Raw genomic sequence first — 20,313 nt, 5'->3', positions numbered from 1 at the left:
CACAGCCCTCCATCCAATGTCACTGTCTCTGCTAAGAAACAGAAGGGAATGCCGAAACTACAGCCAGAATTCGTGTCTAATGTGGACGTCCTAGCTGCTATCCAGAACTTAACGGCATTAGTAGAGGACTTCGGTGCACAGCTAAAACAGAACAACATCATGATAGCTAACGTCGCAAAGGCAGCGGAGTTTAACGCTGCGAACATCAAAGAGGGACAAGAAAAGACTAAAGTGCTTGAAAATGCGGTGCAGGAGCTTCAGAAGGAGAATTTGGAGCTGAAAGAAAAAACTGAGGAATTGGAGCGATATCAAAGAAGATGGAACCTCCATCTAAATGGGCTCCCCGAAACTGAGGGCGAGAATACCCGACAGGAGGTAGCAGAGCTAATAACAAGGATGATACTAGAATGGTCACACAAAATGGACATAATTCTGGGCACTGTTCACAGACTGGGGAAACCGAAACCAGGAAAGACTCATCAGATCATCTTACAATTCACCTCAAGAACCCACCGCAACGCACTTTGGAAACAAGCGAAGGACGACAGGGTGTGCGCCGAGAGGAAGGCACGCTTCAAAGAGGACCTCACCACAGTGGAATGAGATGCTCGCAACGCGCTCTGGCCAAAGATTGAAAGAGCGAGACAGCAGGGAATGAAGGCATTCTTCAGAGGACCCTTTGGATTCATCAACGGACAACACATTCAGGAATAGGAAAGGTGATCGGGTATACCAGCTGACTACGATAAAATGTAAAGGGAGGAAAATGTTTATTAGGGGCGTTGCTGAAGTTAAAAACTTACCGTTACTTTTGACGGCAGGTGCTTAATTTAAAGCCACTAGAGTTGCCTGTTTGGCTCTTTTCTTTTATTTTTTTTGTCCATCGTTCTTTTATTTATGTCGTTGTTTACCACAGAAGTTTCAGTTACATCTCTAAATGGAAGGGGTCTTAAAGACAACACGGAAAGGAAAGCTTTGTTTTTGTTTTGCAAAGGGCAGAAAAATACTTTCACGTTTATGCAGGAGACACATTCTATGAGGGAGGATGAAACGTTTTGGACACAACAATGGGGAGAAAAGATTTTTTTCAGTCATGGCACAGAACGGTCAGGAGGAGTGGCAATTTTGCTAAATAACTGTTCTGGGAAACACTTGTATGTGAAGGCAGACGAACATGGACATTGGTTGATTGCAGTGATGGACTTAGTAAGTAAGTAAGTAAGCTTAATTTGTATCGCACATTTAAACACAACATGCACTGACCAAAGTGCTGTACAGAGTCAGTATTAAAAGACAAATGATCAAAAAGAAAAATAAAAAGAAATAAATAAAATAAAACTATAATGATAACAACAATAACAATAAGCTGATGGTTAGGGAAAGGCCAAGGAATAGAGATGGGTTTTTAGCCTAGATTTAAAGGCAGAGATGGAGGGAGCAGATCTAATGTCCGGTGGGAGCTGATTCCAGAGACGTGGAGCAGCAACAGAAAAAGCTCTGTCACTTCTCTGCTTCAGCCGCGAGCGAGGTACATGAAGAAGCCCTGTGTTAGAGGATCTTAGAGACCTTTGGACTGAGTGGGGCTGTAAAAGGTCATTGATGTAGGCTGGGGCCAGCCCACTGAGTGCTTTAAAAACAAATAATAAGACTTTAAATTGTATTCTGAAAAAGACTGGGAGCCAGTGCAAGGACGCCAGAATGGGAGTGATGTGCTCACGTCTCCTGGTGCCAGTTAACAGACGTGCAGCTGCGTTTTGGACCAGCTGTAAACGTCTAAGTGAGGTTTGAGGGAGGCCAAGATAAAGGGAATTGCAGTAATCCAGTCGTGATGTGATAAAAGCATGGATGACTATTTCAAGATCGTTATGAGATAGGAAGGATTTGAGGCGGGAAATCACTCTGAGTTGGTAAAAACTATTTTTGAGTCACTTAAATGACTCAAGGCTCATTTTGCTGAATGTGTATGGGTACAACAACAGACAGAAGAATTTGGACTTGTTAAAAGACATGACAAACGAAATAGAGAGATGCAAACTATCTTACCAATGTGAAAATGTATTAATAGGAGAGGATCTTAATTTGGTAAATGATGAATGGTTGGATAGGTCTCCCCCAAGAGGCCATACTTATTCACCGAATAAGACATTTCAAGAATTCTGCCATTCAAATGCGCTACAAGACGCCTGGAGGCACTACAATGGTAACAAAGTACAATTTTCTTGGTTTCAACCAAATGGGAGTCATCTGTCTAGGTTGGATTACTGGTTGCTATCAGACCCTCTTTTAGGACTGGTGTCTGATGTAAGAATGTCAGCAGCTCCGTTAACAGATCATTCAGTTATCTCTCTGGTACTAAAACCCCCTGAACCACAATTTCATTCTAAGGGTTATTGGAAATTCAACTCAGAGTTACTTTCACATGATTGTTACTGTACGGGTGTCAAGCAACTTATAAAAGAGGTTATGGATATGGAGGATTTTTCCTCATACATACTGAAATGGGAATTCTGTAAGTATAAAATAAGACAATATTCAATCGCTTACAGTAAAAATCTTAAAAAGTCTCAAAGACAAGAGGAACTGCAGCTCATTAAGGAGCTGAATGCCACATGCAACAAGCCCACACTTACAGATAATGACAAACAAACTCTATTGACTCTGCAGACAAAGTTGGATGATATGTATGCAAGAAAAGCCAAGGGTGCTTGTGTTAGATCTCGGGCTAGGTGGATAGAAGAGGGGGAAAAAAACTCAGCATATTTTTGTCGCCTTGAAAAAAACCAGACAGCAAAGGAATGAAATACGATCTTTACTGATTGATAATAACCTATGCAAGGATCAAAGGGTTATTTCTAAAGAGATTCTAACCTTCTATAGCCAACTGTATACTTCCAAGTTCTCAGAGAACGAGGCACTCACTTTCTTTGAAGGTATTAAACACCACATTCCACAAATTACAGAAGTATTCAGGGACACTTGTGATGGAGAGTTACAGATTCAAGAAATGGATGCAGTTATCAGTAAAATTAAAATTAACAAATCCCCGGGGGTTGATGGCTTAACTGCCAATTTCTACAAACATTTTTGGCCAGACGTGCACCATTTTCTTTTCCATACATTCCTTGAAATATTAAACAGCCACACACTTTCCCCATCCATGAAACAAGGTATTATAATACTAATTCCCAAACCAGGGAAAAATTCACTGGTTTTAGATAATAGAAGACCTATTACACTTCTCACAACAGACTACAAGATTTTAACTTATGTTTTTGCAAACCGTCTTAAAACAGGTATTGAACAATGTGTTAGTGAGTCTCAGTCAGGCTTTATGAAGAATAGATCTATTCATAATAACATCAGGTTAATTCTGGACATTATAGATTACAGTGATATGATAGAAAATGAAGGTTTTATACTGTTTCTAGATTTTTTCAAAGCATTTGATACTTTAGAACATAACTTCCTCTTTCAGTCTCTTGAATACTTTGGTTTTGGGAATGGATTCTGTAATTTTGTCAAGACATGTTACAAGGACATAAATAGTGTGGTTGCTCTACCCAGCAGAACAACCACACATTTTCCAATTCAAGTAGGGGTAAGACAAGGCTATCCTATTAGCCCATACCTATTTATCTTGGCAGTAGAAATGTTGGCTATTCATATTAAAAATTACACAGAACTAACAGCACTCCGTGTGCTTGATACAGATATAGTGATAAGTCAATTAGCAGATGACACAACAATTTTTCTGAAGGATAAACATCAAATCCCAGTGGCGATTAAAGGGATTGAAATGTTCTCCAAAGCCTCAGGTTTATGCCTTGATATCACCAAATGTGAGCTCATGCCTATCAAACAATGTGAAGAGTTGGTCATTAATAGTATACCAGTTAAAAGGGAAATAAAATACTTGACAAACAGAGAAGAATCAAGCTTAATATAACAGACACCATTCAGAAAGGGAAAACAAGGCTGGATATATGGCAGCAAAGAGACTTGTCTGTTTTTGGCAGGGTGTACCTAACAAAAATGGAATTTTTATCTAGGTGCATCTATCCTTCACACTCCTTAGCCATCCCAAAAGATGAAATTAAAGCTGTTAATCAAGCTAATTTCAGCTTTATATGGAGGAATAAAACTCACTTTTTACAGAAAGCATACATTGTCAAGGACTTTAAAGAGGGGGGGTTAAAAGTTATTGACTTTAACTGTTTAAATGGCATGATTAAACTTAACTGGATTAAGGAGTACTTGAAGAAGAGTGAAGCCTTTTGGTACTGTATACCCAGACTGATCTTTAGTAGAGTTGGTGGCTTGCCTTATCTCCTGTCATGTGACTTTGCCATTTCAAAATTACCAATCAAATTGTCAGACTTTCACCAGCAAGTTCTAATGTACTGGAAACTTATCTACAAGCACAATTTCACACCCCATTCTTCCCCTATTTGGAACAATGGATATGTTACATTGAGTCATAAATCCTTGTATATAAAAGAATGGAAAGAGAAGAATATTTGTTCCATATTGGATATTTTGGATGATGAAGGGAACATTTTTTCTTATAATACATTTTGTGTTAAGTATGGTTTTACCCCCCTGAAACGACAATTTCATAATGTCATTAAAGCTATCCCTGAAGGCTTGATTAAAACTATCCAAAACTATTTGAAATATGACAGTTTACAACCCAGGTTGCCTGATTTAATTGTGAAAGGTGTGCATCTACTAGATATTAAAAGTACAAACAAGTTTATAAGAGAATGCTTCCGAGAAGAGTTTCACCTGGTGAGACCAATAAGAAATACAACTTCTTTTACTGAAAGCCAGTTAGTCTCACTCAGAACTAAATATTTGAAGTTCCCAATTCCACCAAAAGCAAAAGAGGTGCATTTTAAAACCATTAATAACATATATCCATCAAAAGAATTGCTACACCACAGATTTAATATTGATTTAGAGCTATGTGTGTTCTGTAAGAAAGAAATAGATGCAACTGTACACATTTTCAGTGATTGTTTGGGAACACAAAGTTTTTGGGTTGCTGTGAAGAACTGGTTGGCAATATCTGGACCTAGACTTACAGCTGAAGAAATTCTTTTTGGCACCACAAGGAGAAACTCAGAAGAGAATTACATGGTGAATGTTGTTATAATTTTAGATAAATTCTTTATTCATAAAACCAGATATCTAAAAACGTTCCCTCACTTTATAGTATTTAAAACAGAATTTAATACATACTGGAATTCACTTAATAAAATGACAAGTAAGAAAGCAACTCTCCTTAAAAATATTATCTGCAATTTTATCTAACAGCCCTTGTACATGTAGAAATGAAATTACTGTCCTATTTTTATTGTCTGTGGTAGTTGTGTTAGTACAAAGAGACTTGGCTATGTAGATGGCAGTGTTTTTTTTTCTTTCTTTGTTCTTTTCTTTCTCTTTTTCTTTCTTTCTTTGTTTTATGTTTTTTGACTACAAGTGAGATGTAATGTTAAGTTCTTTAAAATACTCTTATATGAGCATGTAACATGTACTGGGTTATAATCTTAAGTGTACACATGCTTTGTATTGAGATTGAATTTCAATTAAAAAAAAACTTCTCCACGTACTCGATTGGAATACTAAATACTGGCCTATAGTGGTGACACAAACAAGACAGTTTTGGTGATTGAGCGAGTCCGCCAAGTTCGGGTGAGAAAAACTGTTTTGAGTCCGATGCGTGGCTGTTTTTTGTCTAACGTTATGGCAATAGTTTACTTCCTTGTTACACATTTTATAGTAGCTGTATAATTTTCATAATGATGTCATTTTAATCTGACAAAAGTGCGGGGGATGAAATTGTGTTTCAACAAAAGTGGGGGGGATGAAACGTACGCATCCCCCGCGGGTGATACGCCCCTGATCACAGGTGTTCAGCTGAGGCTTGTGCACTGAAACTCCTCCATATTCCTTGAATAAGTTAATGATATAATGCAATGTAGAGGGTGAAATATCCAAATCCCTTCCTTTATTTCTTTGAGGAACATTTGTTTTTCAACATTTCAATAATTTTCTCACGCATTTGTTGACAAACTGGAAATCCTCGGCCCATCTTTGCTCCTCAAAGACTAGGCCTTTCCTGGATATCGATTTTGTACCAAATCATGATTACAATCACCCAGGGGCGCTGAAATGTCCTTATTTTTGAAAGAAAAGCACTGCTCTTTTCAATGAAGATCACTTTAAACTAATCAGAAATCCACTCTATACATTGCTAATGTGGTAAATGACTATTCTAGCTGCAAATGTCTGGTTTTTGGTGCAATATCTCCATAGGTGTATAGAGGCCCATTTCCAGCAAGTATCACTCCAGTGTTCTAATGGTACAATGTGTTTGCTCATTGCCTCAGAAGGCTAATGGATGATTAGAAAACCCTTGTACAATCATGTTAGCACAGCTGAAAACAGTTTAGCTCTTTAGAGAAGCTATAAAACTGACCTTCCTTTGAGCAGATTGAGTTTCTGGAGCATCACATTTGTGGGGTCGATTAAATGCTCAAAATGGCCAGAAAAATGTCTTGACTATATTTTCTATTCATTTTACAACTTATGGTGGTAAATAAAAGTGTGACTTTTCATGGAAAACACAAAATTGTCTGGGTGACCCCAAACTTTTGAACGGTAATGTTCGGGAATCAGACACAGTCTCAGCATTTAAGTCTAGGCTGAAAACATATCTGTTTAGTCAAGCCTTTTGTTAATGGTGTTTATGAGGTAAAGGAGTAGATCTGGAGGGTCCTCAGACATAGAGTGTTTTGGTAAACTGGGATGTATGGATGCTGTCAGTCCCCACTCGCTTGCTCACTCGAGTTTGTTGACGGTGCAGTGGCTGGCTGCTTTATGTCCCGGGGCTCCCTCATGCCTGTGTTACCTTCTGGCTCTCTCCTTTTAGTTATGCTGTCATAGTTAGTTGCCGGAGTCCCTGCTTGTACTCGGTGCAATATGTATACTGTTCCTACTTATTCAGGTGACATTGGGCATACGTAACCACCTGTGTTTTCTTTCTCCCCCCCCCCCCCAAATCTGTCCCTCTGAGTTACATGGAGTCAACAGGAAATCTTTTGGTGGAGACGGTGGGGACCTCGACTGGCTATCGTAGCCTGCAGGGAATCGGCCGTCAGACATTCTGTCGCATGTCCCAGACCCGGTGAAATATAACTGAATTGTCTTGGCCAGGCCTAAGGGTCCCATCTGCATCTCATCATTGCTGAGGAGTGTGCTCCCATCACCCAATCAAGCATCCAGCCAGAGCAGGTCATGATATATTTTTTACCATATTAACATGCCATTGTGCGTCATGCCTGATGTAAAGACTCTCGTCTCTGCGAGCCTACCACACAGATTTAATACTTGTCATTTTTAGGGCATACCTAACAACATGTTTTCTTTCCCCCCCCCCATCTGTCCCTCTGAGTTACATGTTGATCCTGGGATTGAGATGCTGGCCTCTTCTGCCCCTCGGACCTGCTTGATCCATCCTGGTGCCCTGTGTCTGGTCGGAGTTTTATCGCCCCACTCCTGTGAAGGACGGCCCCATGAGGACAGTTGAGGGTTATACCTGTTAAAAGTGTTAATATTATAGTCAGGCTGTCTGTTGTTGCCCAAATGAGGATGGGTTCCCTTTTGAGTCTGGTTCCTCTCGAGGTTTCTTCCTCATGTCGTCTGAGGGAGTTTTTCCTTGCCACCGTCGCCACAGGCTTGCTCATTGGGGATAGATTAGGGATAAAATTAGCTCATGTTTTAAGTCGTTCAAATTCTGTAAAGCTGCTTTGCGACAATGTTTATTGTTAAAAGCGCTGTACAAATAAACTTGATTTGATTTGATTTGATTTAGTGTGTATACCGGTACATGTTATTTCACCTCCCTCACTGCCATCACCAGGAACTACCTGCAGGCCAGGGCAATGATAACATTTTAACATAGCCTATGGAAATCCAAAGTTTACACATTATCATCACGCACAGAAATTGCAAAACTAGTTTTAAAACCGCTAAATTCCAACTGTTAAACATAGCGAGAGGCTGGGCTACGTGTGTGTGTGTAAAGTGTAAACCAGTGCATCCTGACTTTCTAACTATGCCTGTGTGTTGCGTGAGCGGCAGTCAGTCAACAACTCTTCACAAAGTTTCCTTATGAAACAATAAGCTTGCTGAAATTATGGCAGGGAACGCCAGATTAAACATTAAAACTGCCTTCTGAGCACTGTATCTACAGGCTACCACCGAAAGAAGGAGGCTACCAGAAAGGCTTCTCTACTCCGTACGATTTTACTTTCACTCCGACATTACTTTGAACAGACTATCAAAAAATTGCAAGGTGATATGATAAAGTAAGGCACAGTTTACTTACAGTCGTTGTTTTTTGTTGAAAAAACGATGCAATAGTTTTCTGCCTTTTGGCACCCTTCATCATGCCGTGTTGGGGTCCTGAACTAAGAGGCGCTGTCCCCGATATGCCTGTCAAACTTGTAACCATAGCAACCAAGCTCGAGCTCGCAACCTGTGCAGTCTGCGCAGTTGCAACTATGTCTGTACTGCTGTGCACCTCAATAAACCGAATGGTAATTAGTCTTTTGATTTTTCCGTGAGGTTTGCCTTATGCAAAGAAATAAGACAGCATAGACGTTTTTTCCTCCCTATAAGTGGGGGGGACCGAACGAGGTGAATTTAAATCTGGGTGGGACGAATCCCCCCCGTCCCCCCCTCTATCTGCGCCCGTGCAATCACCTGTTGGCATCATCTGTTTCAAATTACATCATTGTTTAATTGTTTTACCCCATCACTAGCCCTAAATTTCCCTGTCCCAACTTTTTTTTGGAATGTGTTGCAGACGTGAAATGCAGGAATTGATGTATATTAGTAAATGAAATGAAGTTGATCAGGCACATGCTCTCTCTCACAGCTTGTGGTTCCTTGGCTCTGTGGGTGGCTGCAGACCAGTTTGTCTAGCTGAAGGCTGAACACCACTGCTGCCTGAAACATCATGAAAATGAGGAAATAAGAAACTCCACAACTGTATAATTTTTGTGGCTTGTTTGAGATCTGACAATTATTTCTTCACCCACATCTAAAGATTTGCGATATAAGCTAGTATATCCTTATTATTATGGACAGAATATAGGCTATATATCTCATGGATATATAAATTAAATAATCAAACAGCTGGATTTCAGTTTTTGATGGCAAAATGCTGTTGACCGCAGCAGTGATTTCAATACTGCGTTTTTCTGACTTTCTATGATGCTACTTTTCTGGCTGCCAAATATAAATAATCTGTTCAATTGGACATTTGAGCTTCTATTTGGAGGGTGGAGAAATGTTTCTTCTTGAACGTATTATGCCTATCCATGTTGGAAAGTCTTAGGCACAGGCTCTAAACCGAGAATATTTAGGGGTGTGATATTTAAATGACGATGATTTACAGATGCTACATTTATCAATGACCGATCAGTCTTATGCCGTGATTTCCTCCGGGTGCTCCGGTTTCCCCCACAGTCCAAAGACATGCAGGTTAGGTTAACTGGTGACTCTAAATTGACTGTAGGTGTGAATGGTTGTCTGTGTCTATGTGTCAGCCCTGTGATGACCTGGCGACTTGTCCAGGGTGTACCCTGCCTTTCGCCCGTAGTCAGCTGGGATAGGCTCCAGCTTGCCCGCAACCCTGTAGAACAGGATAAAGCGGCTAGAGATAATGAGATGAGTATTTGTTTTACTGGCAGCACTGTGACACGTGCAGTTTTATATGTTCACCCCACATGGGTTCTTCAGTTTCTTCCCACCTCCAAAATAAACAAGACTGTAGGAAATTTGCTGGGATAAAATGTCCCTATGTGTGAATGAGCATGTGAAATGGTCTGTACATGGTGCTCTGTCAAGTTATAGTTATGGTAGTTAAGTTATAGGGCCAGTGGCGCAATGGATAACGCGTCTGACTGCGGATTAGAAGGTTCTAGGTTCAACTCCTTGCTGGCTTGAAAACTTTAAAGGCTGGCATAGTGGTTAGCACTTTTGCCTTACAGCAAGAAGGTTCTGGGTTCGAGCTCAGTGGCTGGTGTGGACCTTTCTGTGTGGAGTTTATATGTTCTCCCTGTGTCTGCGTGGGTTTCCTCCGGGTGTTCCGGTTTCCCCCACAGTTCAAAGACATGCAGTTAGGTTAACATGGGGTGGCCTTGGGTTGAAGTGCCCTTGAGCAAGGTACCTAACCCCTGACTGCTCCCTGGGCGCTGTCGTGTGGCTGCCCACTGCTCTAGGTGTGTGTGCATGCGTTCACTGCTTCAGATGGGTTAAATGCAGAGGATAAATTTCACTGTGCTTGAAGTGTGCATGTGACAAATAAAGGTTTCTTCTAAGTTAGCATATAAATAAAAAATTGGTTTGAAAAATAAATATTTGCATATGAATTCTGCTCCAAAAATCACTAAACTTTTCCACCATTATTAGATCGCAGCGATTTACAGGTTAGCGGTGCTGCATGCATGATGTCATGTGCACCAATGCCTTTTTTGTGTCCACATGGACTCTATACTATTCTCTGCAGTGGTGTCCGTTCTTGAAACCAATTCTGTTGAAAGAGACAAAAAGGCTCTTCAAATTCGTCCCCAATCTTTGGTTGGCTGTCTGAGGATGATTTAGAACCTATAGCCACGGAGAAAGAGGGGGACAAATATACAAGCCAAGTTGCTCGTGAAGAAGAAGAGCAACAGGGGGGCAGCCAACATGGCATCAGTGTAATATGTGATTTGTGGAGCTCCGCAACATGATAAACGAAACCTAATGTGCTGAATTGCTAAATATGCTTAAGGGCTGATTAGAATGAACCTAATTGATAAACTAAATAGCTACTACAAGGACCTCGCTCAGAAACTATTTTTTAATCCTTGTTTTCTTTCATTTTATTCACGGTTATCCAATTAGTGCCTCAAGTTAACCATTCAGTGAACCTGCTAACTAAAGGAGAAGTGAACATATCACTATACGAACTAAACCGACAGGAGTTGGTAAGCATACTTGCTACTTTTTTCAGGTTATCCATCAATATGGAAACAGAGGAAGGTAGCTGCGCTGTAATGCATTTCTATGCCAGAAAGTCTCTGAGTGGAAAGTTTGAACCAGATGCTTTACAAGACAAAATGGAACAGTGTTTGGTGCCACTACCAGAAACTCCGAAACCATGACCAGCCAAAAGGTCGAAGACACGTGCCAGTGACGAGGATTATAAAGAGGCTGTGCCCATCTCGCTTTTGCTAATAATAATGGAAAAAACTGAAAAGATGCAAGAAGAATCTCTCAAACGGCTGCAGTCACTTGAGGCAAAGGTGAAAGATAAGACAAATTCCATTAAAAGTGTCACTGACATCCCTGATTCTATGGGGAAACAGGTAGAAGATGTGACAAATCAAGTCATCGCCTTACAAAGTAAAGTCCACATCTTAGGAACAGAGAACAGTGTCCTCAGAAACAATGCAGTGACCTGGATGCCTATAAAAGAAGATGGAATCTATGAGTGTCTGGCATTCCGGAGCAAGCAGGTGAGAAAGTGAAGAATATCATTGTTGACATTTTCAAACACGTCTCCCAGGACATTGTGAACCAGCTGGCTTACTCAGTGGACACTGCTCACAGATTAGGTCCCTGCTCTGCAGAGGTGCGCTCCAGCCGTTGCATCATAGTTCAATTCCTGTCACGAGCACACAGGGACATTGGCAGTGGCATTTCCAAAACCCAAGGGCTGTCTTGAGATCACTGAAATATGCACAACTCACAGCAAACCCAAGGAAGTGTGCAATTTGGTGGGTGGAAGTACAGTATCTGGGCTTTCACTTGGGTCATGGGCAGGTGCATCCCTAAATTGATAAGAATGCAGTGGTTGTGGCCTGCTCAAGACCAAAAAGGGGGTGAGGCAGTTCCTGGGGCTGGCTGGCTATTACAGGAGGTTTTTCTTAATTTTTTGGACTTTACCAGCCTGCTGACTGAGCTCACTAAAAAGGGAGCACTAGAGCTTATCTAGTGAACAGAGCAACTATGCAACGGAAGACGGATCAATGCAAACAGGCTTTTTCACAGATTGAAATATTGTTTCTCCAAGACCCTCGGTGTAAACATAAATACACAAACAAAACAAGCACTGATCTTAAAAAAAAGCATACACATACAATACCACACAAGCAGAAATAGTGCAAATTATATTAGTGCAAATGATAATTGTAACAGTGCAAAATGGCTAAGGATATGTGAGTATCTGCAATATGCAAATCATGATCCATTTACAGGATGAGTAGTGAGCAGATGTTGAGGTGAGGAAGTGTCATAAAGTGACAAGTGCTTTATTACTTGACAATACTACAGATGAATTGGAGTAACAGACTGAGTTATTTGGAGATAGGGGAGAGAGAGAGAATTCAGCATCCCAACAGCATGGTATATAAAGCTGTTCACCAGTCTGGTGGAGCTAGCTTGGAGGCTCTGGTACCTTTTTCCAGAAGGCAGAGGACTGAAGAAGGTGTGTGAAGGGTTAGTAGGTCGATGTTTTGGTTGTACATGGCTGCCTGCATCACTGTCCCAGTCTGTAATGTCAAAACAGTTCTGAAGTGCAGAAGTAGCACCTCTGGCTGCACACGTATCTCTTTCAGAACTGATTTGGTCACTTTCACCCTTGGCCTGTATGCTGGCTTTAGCATAACTGTGATGTGGTCAGAGAGTCCGAGGTGGGGGACGGGGGCAGCCTTGTATGCTCCTTTGTTGTTAGTGAAAACAAGGTCCAGTGTATTATTTCCTCTTGTCGGGAAATCAACATGTTTGTGTAGCTTGGGTAAAACAGACTTTGGATTGGCAGAGTTAAAATCCCCAGCAAGACTAAGAAATCTATCTGGGCGGGCTGGCTCTTGCTCACTGATAGCTTGGTACAGTTCACTTAGTGCTGCCTCTCTGTTGCTGTTATTAGTGCTGGGTGGAATGTATACAGTTACTAACAAAATAGCTGTAAATTCCATCAGCAGGTAAAAAGTTCAGCACTTCATGATCATAAACTCCACCAGAGCTGAACAGTGTTTAGAAACCACTATCATATCCCGACACTGAGCATTGCTTGGTCTTACCTCCCACTTCCCAGGCTCCATCAGCTATGTGGCACATTAGCCAGTCTAGCTGTATGGCGGAGTCCGGGATGGTGTTATTTAGCCATGTTTCTGTGAAAATACAAACACATTTTCTTGTGTTGCACTGGGTGGCTCTCAGAAGGTGTGCATGGTCCATCTTATTGTCTATGGAACGAACATTGGCGAATATGATGGTACTGCCGGTCTATTTGGATGAGCCGCTAGCCTAGCCCATGTCCCTCTGCACTTTCCCGTTTCCTGCTTCCTCTCACAATGCCTGCAGTGCCCCCTCTCCTGATAGGAAACAGTACTTGAAGTCAGTGATGTTGTGTTCTGGCAGAGTCAGCTGAGGCTCTAGAGTTTTTGTTCTTGTGCTGCTTGTCAAGCTGTGTTCACTTGTTCTGCCAATATTCACCAGAAACTGGCGACTGTACTTGTGTCTTAACGTATACAGACATGTAGACATTGATGAAGAAACATTTCAAAACACCATGTTATTGGGTTTGCGAGGGGCTGCTGCATCCATACATGCCGCCATCTTGAAACCATCTAATAACCATTAGATAAACCACCTTTTTTTTTGAGTGTGTTGCAGGCATCAAATTCTGAGTTTGTTTATATTTACAAAATACAATTAAGTTGGTCAGTAAAATTATTGAAAATCTCTTCTTTGTCCTTTTGTCAGTTAAATAAAGGTTCACGTGAATTAACACATCACAGATATTTGTTTTAATTGCTTTTTGGAAAATATCTAAACTTTTCTGGAAATGGGGTTAGTATTAGTCCATATGGAGAATATAACTAGGGGGTGGGTCACTCTGTGTAATCATCTGACAAGGCTGTTCCTGATTCGCTGAGTGAATCTACAGCGCTGGGCTCATTCAGTTTGCCCAAAGCCTCATTTTATATCATTGTTTATTTTTCTTTTCTTCTTCTTTATGATGGTGCTGTTGTACTTGGCTTCACAAAAGTCCAAAATAGTAATCTTTAAAACATGTGTTATCCAAAATAAGACAATGTAGAAGCCAAAAAATGAAATATTATACTGATTTTTTTTCTTTGAAAGACAGTAGGGCTTAGTCCTGCTAGCCCACAAGCTGCCGCTGGTGATTATACAGTTGAAGATTAATGGGGAAAAAAATCTCGTCTGTCTCTAAATCTTCAACTGTCCAGTTTCAGTGAGTCTATTGCCATTGTATCCTCAGATTCCGGTTCTTGGCTGACAGGACTGGAACTTGATGTGGTCTTCTGCTGTTGTAGCTCATCCAACTTAATGTTCGATGTGTTGTGCATTTTGAGATGGTTTTCTGCTCACCATGATTGTAAAATTTGGTTATTTGAATTGTCAGAGTGTAACACTTTGGCAGCTTATGTAATTTCTAACAGCTGGAATACAGATATCACATTTCTGTATATTGTATATATCAGATACTCACTGTGAATGTCTAAAATTCCTCGTGGTGTTTGCTATTCAGTGGGGCATAGTGGTGTTTTCTCTGTTTTAGATTAGAAAACTGACATCAGGATGGATGCCTTAGGCCAAGCGGTCTAAGGTGCTATTGCAGCCTCCTCTGGAGTTGTGGGTCCAAATCCCACTTCTGACATTTGCGTAGTTATGAGAAATCAGGCACCCTGCTTATCACCACCGAGGTCAGGAAAGGTGGTTACATCATGAGACGATGCAAGCTAGGATGAACTCAAGCACCCTGCTCATTACCACCAAGGCCACAGAAAAGCAGCGTCCGGCTAGCGGTGCCGCTCGACGTCTCCCACGCTGCTTTGAGTGTGCTGCCGACGCCATCTGAAATCGGGTTTGTTGAAAGGCAGCCGGAGCCTTGTTCTGTGGCGGCTTTTACCCGAGCTTGTCTGGCAAAAGACGGAGCGGGTCCAAGTCCAGGAATCTGCCCGAAACGGAAAGGGCTCCTCTCCCGGACAGGTCGAGTCAAAGCACGGCCGTGAAACGTTTGCCGGAAAGTCCGTGTTTTCTGCAAACTTGTAAAAGCACTGCCCAGAGTATTGCAATAGTGAGCCAAGCGCATGGCCCACGCGTGAGAGCAGCGTGAGACCTCAGCATGTTCCACGCCGGATTCGCCCTAGGCGTGGCGAGTCAGGGTGGCCGAGCGGTCTAAGGCGCTGCGTTCAAGTTGCAGTCTCCTCTGGAGGCGTGGGTTTGAATCCCACTTCTGACATTTGCTGCAGCGGGTTGTTGATGGGCCTCGTGGCCCATGCGTGGCGTGAAAACGGAGGCTTTGGCTGGTGTGCCTTTGCAAAAGAAAAAAAAGTTGCTCAAAGCAATTTTTTGCTGCACTTGAATTTCGGCGCCTCCATTAGTCATGGCCGAGTGGTGAAGGCGACGGACTTGAAATCCGTTGGGGTTTCCCCGCTCAGGTTCGAATCCTGCTGGCTACGTGCGGTGTGAAATTTGGGGCCCGTCGAGTGTTGCCCGGCTGGCGGCGGATGGGTTTCGCCAGGGCCCCTGTGCTCTTGGCCTGAAACGGGGCGGCGGTCTTCCTTTGATCAGCGAATATAGGCATTTGAGCAGTGACCCTAGTGCATTGCCAACTCACGTGGCCGGCTCAAGACCTGGGCGTGGTCAACGATGCGTCTCGCTTTGGTGTCTGGCCGAGCGGACTAGGAGCAGCGTCCGGCTAGCGGTGTCCAGTGAAGAAGCGTTCTTCTATCTTGATCCTGAGGTCTGTTGAGTCCTGCTTACTAATGTTCGGGATGGTGTACTGATAGCACGCTGAAATCCAGTTTTGCATCTTAAGGTACTGAAACGGATGCCTTGAGGTTTCCCTACGCGATATAGCATGCTTACGAGTAAGTCTGAGATTCCGTTTGCCGTACGATGGGTGAAAACTGGTCATTGCAGTCCATTCAGGGGTTTCATTTTACAACCCTGTTTATTTTACAACCCATTTTACATTTGTTTAGCAGCGCTGCCCACAGACGGTTGTACGTCCAGTGAATCAACGAGGCTAGGCCGTAGACTCGTTCACGTCCAACCTGAGGATTTTGCCTCCCTGAAGCGTATGCGTTTTGAAACGAAGTGCACCGAAGCGTCTCCTGATAATTCGTCCACGCTGTCCCGAGGCCCCGTTTGCAGTCGTGGCCACCTGCTTAAAGCGATGTCCTCGACGTCCGCTCGACGTCTCCCACGCTGCTTTGAGTGTGCTGCCGACGCCATCTGAAATCGGGTTTGTTGAAAGGCAGCCGGAGCCTTGTTCTGTGGCGGCTTTTACCCGAGCTTGTCTGGCAAAAGACGGAGCGGGTCCAAGTCCAGGAAACTGCCCGAAACGGAAAGGGCTCCTCTCCCGGACAGGTCGAGTCAAAGCACGGCCGTGAAACGTTTGCCGGAAAGTCCGTGTTTTCTGCAAACTTGTAAAAGCACTGCCCAGAGTATTGCAATAGTGAGCCAAGCGCATGGCCCACGCGTGAGAGCAGCGTGAGACCTCAGCATGTTCCACGCCGGATTCGCCCTAGGCGTGGAGAGTCAGGGTGGCCGAGCGGTCTAAGGCGCTGCGTTCAAGTTGCAGTCTCCTCTGGAGGCGAGGGTTCGAATCCCACTTCTGACATTTGCTGCAGCGGGTTGTTGATGGGCCTCGTGGCCCATGCGTGGCGTGAAAACGGAGGCTTTGGCTGGTGTGCCTTTGCAAAAGAAAAAAAAGTTGCTCAAAGCAATTTTTTGCCGCACTTGAATTTCGGCGCCTCCATTAGTCATGGCCGAGTGGTGAAGGCGACGGACTTGAAATCCGTTGGGGTTTCCCCGCTCAGGTTCGAATCCTGCTGGCTATGTGCGGTGTGAAATTTGGGGCCCGTCGAGTGTTGCCCGGCTGGCGGCGGATGGGTTTCGCCAGGGCCCCTGTGCTCTCGGCCTGAAACGGGGCGGCGGTCTTCCTTTGATCAGCGAATATAGGCATTTGAGCAGTGACCCTAGTGCATTGCCAACTCACGTGGCCGGCTCAAGACCTGGGCGTGGTCAACGATGCGTCTCGCTTTGGTGTCTGGCCGAGCGGACTAGGAGCAGCGTCCGGCTAGCGGTGTCCAGTGAAGAAGCGTTCTTCTATCTTGATCCTGAGGTCTGTTGAGTCCTGCTTACTAATGTTCGGGATGGTGTACTGATAGCACGCTGAAATCCAGTTTTGCATCTTAAGGTACTGAAACGGATGCCTTGAGGTTTCCCTACGCGATATAGCATGCTTACGAGTAAGTCTGAGATTCCGTTTGCCGTACGATGGGTGAAAACTGGTCATTGCAGTCCATTCAGGGGTTTCATTTTACAACCCTGTTTATTTTACAACCCATTTTACATTTGTTTAGCAGCGCTGCCCACAGACGGTTGTACGTCCAGTGAATCAACGAGGCTAGGCCGTAGACTCGTTCACGTCCAACCTGAGGATTTTGCCTCCCTGAAGCGTATGCGTTTTGAAACGAAGTGCACCGAAGCGTCTCCTGATAATTCGTCCACGCTGTCCCGAGGCCCCGTTTGCAGTCGTGGCCACCTGCTTAAAGCGATGTCCTCGACGTCCGCTCGACGTCTCCCACGCTGCTTTGAGTGTGCTGCCGACGCCATCTGAAATCGGGTTTGTTGAAAGGCAGCCGGAGCCTTGTTCTGTGGCGGCTTTTACCCGAGCTTGTCTGGCAAAAGACGGAGCGGGTCCAAGTCCAGGAATCTGCCCGAAACGGAAAGGGCTCCTCTCCCGGACAGGTCGAGTCAAAGCACGGCCGTGAAACGTTTGCCGGAAAGTCCGTGTTTTCTGCAAACTTGTAAAAGCACTGCCCAGAGTATTGCAATAGTGAGCCAAGCGCATGGCCCACGCGTGAGAGCAGCGTGAGACCTCAGCATGTTCCACGCCGGATTCGCCCTAGGCGTGGCGAGTCAGGGTGGCCGAGCGGTCTAAGGCGCTGCGTTCAAGTTGCAGTCTCCTCTGGAGGCGAGGGTTCGAATCCCACTTCTGACATTTGCTGCAGCGGGTTGTTGATGGGCCTCGTGGCCCATGCGTGGCGTGAAAACGGAGGCTTTGGCTGGTGTGCCTTTGCAAAAGAAAAAAAAGTTGCTCAAAGCAATTTTTTGCCGCACTTGAATTTCGGCGCCTCCATTAGTCATGGCCGAGTGGTGAAGGCGACGGACTTGAAATCCGTTGGGGTTTCCCCGCTCAGGTTCGAATCCTGCTGGCTACGTGCGGTGTGAAATTTGGGGCCCGTCGAGTGTTGCCCGGCTGGCGGCGGATGGGTTTCGCCAGGGCCCCTGTGCTCTCGGCCTGAAACGGGGCGGCGGTCTTCCTTTGATCAGCGAATATAGGCATTTGAGCAGTGACCCTAGTGCATTGCCAACTCACGTGGCCGGCTCAAGACCTGGGCGTGGTCAACGATGCGTCTCGCTTTGGTGTCTGGCCGAGCGGACTAGGAGCAGCGTCCGGCTAGCGGTGTCCAGTGAAGAAGCGTTCTTCCATCTTGATCCTGAGGTCTGTTGAGTCCTGCTTACTAATGTTCGGGATGGTGTACTGATAGCACGCTGAAATCCAGTTTTGCATCTTAAGGAACTGAAACGGATGCCTTGAGGTTTCCCTACGCGATATAGCATGCTTACGAGTAAGTCTGAGATTCCGTTTGCCGTACGATGGGTGAAAACTGGTCATTGCAGTCCATTCAGGGGTTTCATTTTACAACCCTGTTTATTTTACAACCCATTTTACATTTGTTTAGCAGCGCTGCCCACAGACGGTTGTACGTCCAGTGAATCAACGAGGCTAGGCCGTAGACTCGTTCACGTCCAACCTGAGGATTTTGCCTCCCTGAAGCGTATGCGTTTTGAAACGAAGTGCACCGAAGCGTCTCCTGATAATTCGTCCACGCTGTCCCGAGGCCCCGTTTGCAGTCGTGGCCACCTGCTTAAAGCGATGTCCTCGACGTCCGCTCGACGTCTCCCACGCTGCTTTGAGTGTGCTGCCGACGCCATCTGAAATCGGGTTTGTTGAAAGGCAGCCGGAGCCTTGTTCTGTGGCGGCTTTTACCCGAGCTTGTCTGGCAAAAGACGGAGCGGGTCCAAGTCCAGGAATCTGCCCGAAACGGAAAGGGCTCCTCTCCCGGACAGGTCGAGTCAAAGCACGGCCGTGAAACGTTTGCCGGAAAGTCCGTGTATTCTGCAAACTTGTAAAAGCACTGCCCAGAGTATTGCAATAGTGAGCCAAGCGCATGGCCCACGCGTGAGAGCAGCGTGAGACCTCAGCATGTTCCACGCCGGATTCGCGCTAGTCGTGGCGAGTCAGGGTGGCCGAGCGGTCTAAGGCGCTGCGTTCAAGTTGCAGTTTCCTCTGGAGGCGAGGGTTCGAATCCCACTTCTGACATTTGCTGCAGCGGGTTGTTGATGGGCCGCGTGGCGTGAAAACGGAGGCTTTGGCTGGTGTGCCTTTGCAAAAGAAAAAAAAGTTGCTCAAAGCAATTTTTTGCCGCACTTGAATTTCGGCGCCTCCATTAGTCATGGCCGAGTGGTGAAGGCGACGGACTTGAAATCCGTTGGGGTTTCCCCGCTCAGGTTCGAATCCTGCTGGCTACGTGCGGTGTGAAATTTGGGGCCCGTCGAGTGTTGCCCGGCTGGCGGCGGATGGGTTTCGCCAGGGCCCCTGTGCTCTCGGCCTGAAACGGGGCGGCGGTCTTCCTTTGATCAGCGAATATAGGCATTTGAGCAGTGACCCTAGTGCATTGCCAACTCACGTGGCCGGCTCAAGACCTGGGCGTGGTCAACGATGCGTCTCGCTTTGGTGTCTGGCCGAGCGGACTAGGAGCAGCGTCCGGCTAGCGGTGTCCAGTGAAGAAGCGTTCTTCTATCTTGATCCTGAGGTCTGTTGAGTCCTGCTTACTAATGTTCGGGATGGTGTACTGATAGCACGCTGAAATCCAGTTTTGCATCTTAAGGTACTGAAACGGATGCCTTGAGGTTTCCCTACGCGATATAGCATGCTTACGAGTAAGTCTGAGATTCCGTTTGCCGTACGATGGGTGAAAACTGGTCATTGCAGTCCATTCAGGGGTTTCATTTTACAACCCTGTTTATTTTACAACCCATTTTACATTTGTTTAGCAGCGCTGCCCACAGACGGTTGTACGTCCAGTGAATCAACGAGGCTAGGCCGTAGACTCGTTCACGTCCAACCTGAGGATTTTGCCTCCCTGAAGC

At 44.7% G+C, this 20,313-nt stretch overlaps 8 non-coding genes across 8 annotated transcripts; all 8 read left to right on the top strand.

Moving 5' to 3' along the window:
• The first annotated feature begins 15,242 nt into the window (after positions 1-15,242).
• Positions 15,243-15,325, top strand: trnal-caa (transfer RNA leucine (anticodon CAA)). The gene has a single exon. It is a non-coding gene; the product is annotated as a tRNA-Leu (tRNA).
• A 138-nt stretch (positions 15,326-15,463) lies between these two features.
• On the top strand, positions 15,464-15,545 carry trnas-uga (transfer RNA serine (anticodon UGA)). Its single transcript has one exon. It is a non-coding gene; the product is annotated as a tRNA-Ser (tRNA).
• A 1,083-nt stretch (positions 15,546-16,628) lies between these two features.
• trnal-caa (transfer RNA leucine (anticodon CAA)) lies at positions 16,629-16,711 on the top strand. Its single transcript has one exon. It is a non-coding gene; the product is annotated as a tRNA-Leu (tRNA).
• A 138-nt stretch (positions 16,712-16,849) lies between these two features.
• trnas-uga (transfer RNA serine (anticodon UGA)) lies at positions 16,850-16,931 on the top strand. The gene has a single exon. It is a non-coding gene; the product is annotated as a tRNA-Ser (tRNA).
• Positions 16,932-18,014: 1,083 nt separating this feature from the next.
• Positions 18,015-18,097, top strand: trnal-caa (transfer RNA leucine (anticodon CAA)). The gene has a single exon. It is a non-coding gene; the product is annotated as a tRNA-Leu (tRNA).
• Positions 18,098-18,235: 138 nt separating this feature from the next.
• trnas-uga (transfer RNA serine (anticodon UGA)) lies at positions 18,236-18,317 on the top strand. The gene has a single exon. It is a non-coding gene; the product is annotated as a tRNA-Ser (tRNA).
• A 1,083-nt stretch (positions 18,318-19,400) lies between these two features.
• On the top strand, positions 19,401-19,483 carry trnal-caa (transfer RNA leucine (anticodon CAA)). Its single transcript has one exon. It is a non-coding gene; the product is annotated as a tRNA-Leu (tRNA).
• A 127-nt stretch (positions 19,484-19,610) lies between these two features.
• On the top strand, positions 19,611-19,692 carry trnas-uga (transfer RNA serine (anticodon UGA)). The gene has a single exon. It is a non-coding gene; the product is annotated as a tRNA-Ser (tRNA).
• Positions 19,693-20,313: the final 621 nt, after the last annotated feature.

The sequence above is a fragment of the Neoarius graeffei genome, chromosome 1 (genome assembly GCF_027579695.1).
Source record: "Neoarius graeffei isolate fNeoGra1 chromosome 1, fNeoGra1.pri, whole genome shotgun sequence".
In the NCBI taxonomy this organism is placed as follows: Eukaryota; Metazoa; Chordata; class Actinopteri; order Siluriformes; family Ariidae; genus Neoarius; species Neoarius graeffei.
This window is presented reverse-complemented; position numbering and strand designations above follow the sequence as displayed.